Raw genomic sequence first — 8,092 nt, 5'->3', positions numbered from 1 at the left:
ATCTCCTCATTCCGCTCTCCTACTTTATCTCTTGTGCCTCGTCTCCATGTGCCCTTGGCAAGCAAGGACCACCCCCACCTTTCCCTCTGTGTCTCAAACGGGGGCTCACATGGTCCAGGGGCTGCCCAAGGTCTCTAGGCTGTAGACAGAGCTGGGATTAGGACTCACGACACCACTTAAATCTCCCTACTGCCAAGTCCAGATGAGAGTCCGTGTTTTCTAACTCACTCACCTGCTTTCAGTGTTCTGTGTTTCTGGGTGTTAGTCTTATCAGGATTGTAACCTTTGCTCTCCTGCTTGATGTATTGCTCAGAAAACCCGTGAACCAAAACCCTCAGGAGAATTGGGACACACACATATTACAGAAGCCTCAGAGGTCAAGAGCATGAGATTTCCAGAGGAAGTGAAAGCTTGATTTCAGCACCATCTGGGACACCCAGGTCATCTGGCCATAGCCTACCCGCACAGCTAGCTGTGCCCTGCAACCTGGAACAAGCTTATTTCCGCTGAGCCAAAGCTCACAGATCCCCCAGCGGAAAACAGAACTGGGCCTTCTGTCAGGGCCACTGCTGCGCTGTGTCCCCCGAGAGTCTGGGAAGCATTAGAAAGACCTGGCCATGGACTTTAGACTTAGAAAGCAAAGAATCGATCTTTCTTTCTCTCTCTCTCGCTCGCTCGCTCGCTCGCTCGCTCGATCTTTCTTTCTCTCTCTCTCTCTTTCTCTCTCTCTTTCTCGTAGTTGACCTAGGACCCAGCCCCAGGAATGGACGGGACATAAAGGCAAAAAAGACATCCCTAGGACAATCTGGAGACCAGTGTTGTATCTTTTCTCTAACAGTGCTAAGAAAAGAGGTGCCCGTCGATAACAACTTTGAACAAAGGTCAAGGCGACAGCTGGGCTGTGCTTCTAAACCAGTGTGGAGAAAGGAAATAATACAAAGCAAGATAGTATTCAGGGCCACGAATGCCCTCTCTCTCCTGCTCAGTCACCCCTTCGCTCTCTGAAACTCTTCTCCCCACCCAAGGGCACCAGCCTTTTCTGTCCCGCGATTGGTGTGTGGGGCAAATGGGAGAACTGGCTGCCCGACTCTCCCTGGCCAGCTGGCTTCAAATTGTAGGTCATGGAGCACAAGGGGACCCAAACCCAGAGTGCTGTGCCCCAGACATCATCGGTCAGCCGTTTTTGGTGTCTTCCGTTTGCTACCACCCAGGGGACCCCCCTCCCTAGTCACTGAGCCTCTTTTCAGAAACACATTCCTGGTTGGTGAGGGGCCCACATCCAGCAGTCAGCAAGTACTGTTCTGGGAGCTTCCAACTTAACAGGTTCTGGGAGATGGAATCCTGAGACCCTGGAGGTGCTGACAGCAGCTTCAAGTCACATGGCTTCCTGAGCAGCCAGGTGCGGTGGGTAGGCAGGTGTGGGGAGACAAAGATGAATCAGAGGCAGACCCCGCCTTGAGCAATGCAAAGTAAAGAAAGGATCCAAGTTCTTAAGCTGGAAGATCTGCAGCCAGCTCCCTCCAGCCTGCTTCCTGCTGCTGGGGCAGTGAGGTGGGCTTAGGCTACAGGGGGTGCTTGGGGGTGGAGGTGGGTCCCAGAAGCCTGGGAGTCCTGGCTTCTGGAAAAGCATCGTTCAGATTTTCTTTCTGGCTCCCCGAGAGACTGAGCTGCTGAGAAGTTTCCACCGCCCTCCGGCTTTCCTAGAACATTCTGTAGAACCAGCCAGGAAAACATCTGCCCACATGCCCTTGGAGCTGCAGATCCTATCTCCCTGCGCCCTGCCCTGTCACCTCCCCTGGGGCAAATGCCTTCAGTGACAATAATAACAGGAGCATAGATTGTGGGTGAGGGACCGCTTTTAGTGTTCCAGGCAATTTGTACATACCTTATCTCATTCCGTTCTCTCAAGAGGTCTAAGAAGACGTCTGTTGGTTTTACAGATGAGGAACGAGGTGCAAAGAGGCTGAGGAACCTCCGAGGGTTCACACCAGCCGAGAAGCAACAAGGCCACGTTCCCTCTCAGTGCTATTGACCTCTTCCCTCCCTACCTCAGGCTGACTGCCCCATCTCTTGGAGGGAAAAATCTATGCTCAGCACAGCACACAGGGTCTTTGGGGTCTGGTCCCAACTAATTCTCATCTCCTTCTAATGCTTCAGCCACACTGCATCCCCTAGACCGCCCTGTGCATGTGCTGTTCCCTCTGCATGGAAAGTCCTTGTGCCCCCCGCGCACCCCCATTCTTCTTGGCTAATTCCTATCAGGGCCTCAAGGCTCAATTCCTTCTTGTGGACTTGCATCTTAGGTGAGGGTTAAGCTCCAAAGTTAGTGAGTATGGCGAAATCTCTCTCACACGGGAGGCTGTGTGTCCCAGGTCTGACAGTGATCCAGGCTCCCGGCGAGGAATAGGACCCAGGATTTAGAATGTGACCTTAGTGTAATAGGGCGCCTGCGCCTAAAATATGTAAATGTACTTCAGCTTATTGTATCACGCATGTGTGGTGGAAGGCCACTATTGTACTCTGATCTGTGTGGAGCCATGAGGTCCCCTGGAGAGCAGAAGGGGAGCACAAGAAGGGGAGCAGAAGTGTGTGCAATGCTGTGCTCCCCCCAATAGAACCGCGCTCCCCCCAACAGAAGTGCGCTCCGCACAATAAAGTCGGTGCCTGCCATTTCATCCCCATGTCGGCCTCTCGAGCATTCTTCCAACTGGGCGTCTCACCATCGAACCTTCCCTTCTCGATCAGCTCGGCGCTGACAGAAGCCATCGTACTGATCTGAACTTTCCTGTAAGCGTGAAATATTTCATAATTAAAACTCGATTGCCATGTATGTCCTTCTGTGAGGCATCGTGGCCAGGTCAACAGTGGCCCCCAAAGGGCCTGTGAATATGTTACCTTACCTGGCAAAAGGGATCGTGAAGATATGATTAGGTTAAGGATTTTGAGATGAAGGGATTTTCTGTGTGGGCCCGATGTGATCACAAAGGGAGCGGCAGGAGCCTGGGGCCAGGAGACAGGAAGATGGAAAAGGAAGTGGGAGCCATGTGGTCACGAGTGGAGAAACGTGGGCGGCCCTTAGACAATGGAAGTCGAGGAATCAGTTCTTCCCAGAGTCTCTAAAGGAACTTGGCCCCGTGGACACTTCTCTAGCCCCTGTAGGACTCATTTCAGACTTCCGACCTCCAAAACTGTAAGATAATAAACTCGTGCTGTTTTAAGCCCCGAAGTTCACGGCACTTTGTTGCAGCAGCCATAGGAAATGGATACAGGTGTGGTCAGCAACGATGCCATCGCTGGTGATCCAATTTCTCAAAGTGGGAACAAGAGACCCAGGAGTGCACGGCTGACACTCCCGAGTCCTGAATCCTCAGCCACGTGCTGTCACTAGAGTTCAGTCAGCTCTGTAACTTCAGCAAGAAAGCAAGGAAGCCAAAGGTTCATGGAACCAAGAGCCCTGACCTCTGCAGTCAGCATCAATACCCTGTCGTGGCCTCAAATACCCAGTTCCTCCTGCGTTCCTGGTGCCAAGATGCAAGATACTCCTAGGCCAGGGTTTACTGCGTAGGCTTTCTCTTCTGGGTCTTGCAAATGAAAAGACTGATTTTCCAGCAGGCGGACACCCAAGTGCTTCTAATCCCTTACCCTGTCACCTGAGCATCGTTGTTCTCCTGCTGCCCTGGAGGTCGTTGGCCAGAGGGCTGTGGCTTCTGACCTCCAAGCCAATTCAACAACTTTTTGCGAGCACCCAGGCAGCAACTGTGCTGGGTTTTCGGGAAGATGGGATGAGATCGTCCTGGAGTTGCCCTGCCCCACTCACCTTAGGAGCTTACGGTCTAGTAGGAAAACTGTAACTTATACCGGGACGGCCATAGGACAAGGCGGCATGTGACTGCAGCCGGAGGGAGGGATCTGAGATTCCACACTTACTGATTCCGTTACTCGTTAAAGCTCCAAAATCATTTCCCATCTGCCCACTTAGACTCTAAACACTGAAAATGTGGTCCTTTGCCTTAAAGGAGCAAAGACTCTTAGGAGAGAAACAAAAACATGGACAAATAAAAACGTTACTAGCAAACCTGGTAGCGCTGATACAGACATGAGTACACGTGCATCGTCGGGACGGCCACGGGGACTCTGAGGGGAGAGCAGGGATGGCTCCACAAGGGAGGTGGGACTCAAGCTGGGTCCTGGTACACCCAGAGCTTATTCCGGCGGAAGCATGGGGGCGTTCTCAGCCATGGGGGATGCAGTCAGAGATTTGAGGGGAAAAAGGACAGAAAGAGTGAAGGTATGATGAAGATATTGACAGAAAAAGTGTTCCTAGTCGTGAGTGGGTCAGGAGAGGCTGGCGTTATCTGTGAGGGAGGTCAGGTTTCATGTTGGGAAATAACAGATGTCCATTAAATCAAACCCATGTCAAACCCATGTGTCCCATATCAGTGTTCCTGTAGTACCTGTTCGACCTTTACTGGTGAGCCTGTCAGGGCAACGGGGGAGCAGAACTCAGGTATTCCAGGGTATCTGTCAAGGACAGGTGCCCTGAGAGAATGAGAGGAGGAGGAAACATCAGACCAGGTGGGGTGGGACCATCTTATAATTAAATGTGCTCAAAAATATGTGTATGGGGAATGCCGATCAGAGGTCAAAAGGATGAGCCGAAGTGATAAGGATTAACTGGAAATGCTGGGGAAAAAAGGAGATTGTTCCCAGGAAATGAGACACCAGCAAGAATTCAGTGCCGGTGACCTTCCTTGGAAAGGGGACATGGATCAGAACTTCAGGAGGAAGTAGCCGGAACTATTTCGCTGCTGACGTTCTAATCTGACCAAAGGACAACTTAGGGTTACTGTTGCATAGCCAGAGGGGGCTGCCCCGCTCCCTTTATTCCTGAACAGTTAGTAGGAAGAAGCCTCAGAGTGGCTGAGGCTTCGTGGAGGACTCGGGGGCTCAGCAGCCAGTGCGGGGGAGGATGGGCGTGGGACAGGGAAAGACGTGACTCTGCGTGGAACCAGCTCCAGGAGGGGTTTAGGATGCAAGGTGAGAGAAAAAGAAGGAAGAAGAAAGAACAGGTGGATAAGATGTCATCGAACATGAGGAGGAAAAAGGTAGAGAGGACAGAGAAAAGCTGGAGGCAAGAGAGAGGGGGGCGGGGAACATAAAGATAATGAACAGTAACTAAGATGGAGTAAACACAAGATGATCATGCAGAAAGCAAAAAATCTGAGAACAATGGGTCATGGGAGAGAAGAACAAAGGCCTTAGAACCAGCACAGGCTCCGGGAAGCAGCAGAGCTGCAGTCCCCAGGATTCGGTTACACAAAGGGGACTAAGAGCATCTGCCAAACACAGTGACAAGTGCCCTGCTGTCTGGCTGGGCTGGGAAACGGGCTCCACAGTTAACCAAATGTTCGCTGACTCAAATTTCGACACAGCAAGTCTTAATGAATTAGGTGGACTTTCTTTGCGGCGCGAGATGTCCGGGTCTTTCATGCCAGCAAGGATATGCAGTGACCAGGCCCCCGAGAAGTCTGCAGGTCTTTGTCGACGAGATTCCAGATGCCAGCAACTTAAACAGCAGCGTTGTTACAACAACGCTCAGAATAAAAGGCAAAGCCTAGTTCAGTTATCTGTATTTTATAGTTTCTGACAGTTGGACCTGGTCTGGACAAGAGTATCATGAAGCTTACACGGGACAGTATGACGCAGTGGTCGACGTGCAGCCTCTGTGATCTGCTGGCCTGCGTCCATATCCCCCACTGCTCTGCTGCTTACCAGCAGGGAGAACCTTGGCCTCGATTTTATGATTTGCAAAACGGATACAATGATTACACTGACCTCATAGGGTTATTGTGAATATTAAATGAGTTCATACATGTTAAGTGCTTAGAACAGCGTCTGGCACATAGAAAGTGCTCACTCCATGCTGGTAATTATGATTTGTTAGAGTTCATAAGCACAGGATGTTAGGACAGGAAGTAGAAGGGGGCCCTAAGTTGAGGGGGAGATGTTCCTTTTGAGTAGGTTGTGTGTGGGTGGTCCACGCAGTACAGGGTTCAGAGAGATGGGAAAGGGATACCTACTGAAGCTAGGGGTTTGGATGTGGCCCTTCTGGGGGGTTCGCTGGCATTTCTGACTGAACTAAGTCCAAGAGACTGAACTAAAAGCCTCGTCTGTTCACCAAGTAACTAATAGTGCCAGCTCGGGGTGAATTCTGTGCTGAGCCCCTGGCTTTATGGTAAACACGATGACTGCACTCTGGACCGTTACACAGCTGGAGAAGGGGGGTAGATGCACAAAGTAACACAGGTAGATCCTCCTACCACAGTGCTGGGAGAAAAAGGGCAGCATTCGTCCTAATTTACATAAACATATCTGATGTAAATGTAAATTAGAATACATGCATAGAAAACAGCAACCTAAAATTCCCAAAACACGAACAAGGACATACATGAAATGCGTCAGGATGGCTGTCTACAGCGGAAAGGGAAACAGGAATCGTGATAAAAAGAAATCGCTATCTATATAAGGAGTGCAGACCAGGGGTGTAGCACAGAAGCTGGCACGCTCTAAGTGCCCCCCAACTGTTAGCTATTATGACTTAGTTGCAAAAGAATAGCCAACAACAGTGAATGCTGTTCCCCAAGCACACGTAAGCTCCACGAGGAGGCAGGGTCCAAACAAAATGAAAAATTTTGCCCCGCATAAGACAACATCTAAAGAATGAGAAGACGAGCCACCGACTGGGAGAAAATATTTGCAAAAGACACGTCTGATAAAGGGCTATTGTTTAAAATCTACGAATAATTTAAAAACGCAACAATAAGAGAAAAAAAAAATTGGGGCAAAGACTTTGACAAACACATCACCAAAGAAGCTGTACGGATGGCAAATAAGCATATGAAAAGGTGCTCCACATCATACGTCATCAGAAACATACGAATTAAAACGACAATGAGAAACCACCCATTAAAATGGCCGGAATCCAGCACACTGACACCACCAAATGCTGGTGAGGACGTGGAGCAACAGGAACTCTCATTCATTGCTGGTGGGAACGCAAAATGACGCAGCTGCTTTGGAAAACACTTTGGTGAGTTTCTTACAAAACTAAACATACTCTTACCATACAATCCAGCAATCGTGCTCCTTGGTATTTTCCCAAAGGAGTTGAAAACTATGTCCACAAAAAACCTGCACACGGATGTTTATAGCAGCTTTCTTCGCAATCGCCAAAACTTGGAAGCAACCAAGATGTCCTTCCGTAGATGAATGGACAAACTGTGGTGCATCTAGAGATTGACTACTGTTCAGCACTAAAAAGAAATGAGCTACCAAGCCACGAAAAGACGTGGAGGAAACTTAGATGCATATCACTGAGTGAAAGAAGCCAATCTGAGAAGGCTGCATATGGTATGATTCCAACTGTACGACATTCTGGAAAAGGCAAAACTACGGAGACAGTGAAAAGATCAGGGGTCGCCAGGGGCAGGGGAAGGGAGAGGTGATTCGGCAGAGCACAGAGGGCGTTAGGGCAGTGAAACTACTCTGTGTGATCCTGTAACGATGGGTGCACGTCGTTACACACGAGTCCAAACCCACAGACTGCACAGCACCTAGAGTGGGGGATTATGAGGTGTCAGTGTAGGTTCATACTCTTGGGGGATTATGAGGTGCCAGTGTAGGTTCATCCTTGGTAAAATGCACCACTCTGGCGAGTGATGTTGATAACGGGGAGGCTGTGCATGTGTGGGGGTGTGTGCGAGACCTCCCTCCCGATTTTGTTGTAAACCTAAACCTGCTCTAAACAAATAAAATCTTAAAAAATAGAGGCAGGGCTCATACCTGTCTTTCTTTGATCATTTTTCAGGAGCCTAGAACAGTGTCTGTCAATGACTGTGTCTTGAATGACTAAACAAAAGCTAGTCAGTATCAGAGTCACCCAGGTGAACACGCAAGTCTTCTACACACCTGGGAGAGACATTCCAGTCATCTCCTCAAAGATCTGCATTAGGGTTAACCATTTGTATTTATGCATCTCCTTCCCTGCAAAGATCTCAAAGCCCCAAATGTCACCTAGCTGTCTGTACGACCC

This window comes from Pteropus medius, unplaced genomic scaffold, assembly GCF_902729225.1.
Source record: "Pteropus medius unplaced genomic scaffold, Ma_sr-lr_union100, whole genome shotgun sequence".
NCBI classification, from domain to species: domain Eukaryota; kingdom Metazoa; phylum Chordata; class Mammalia; order Chiroptera; family Pteropodidae; genus Pteropus; species Pteropus medius.
Note: the sequence above shows the minus strand (reverse complement) of the source record.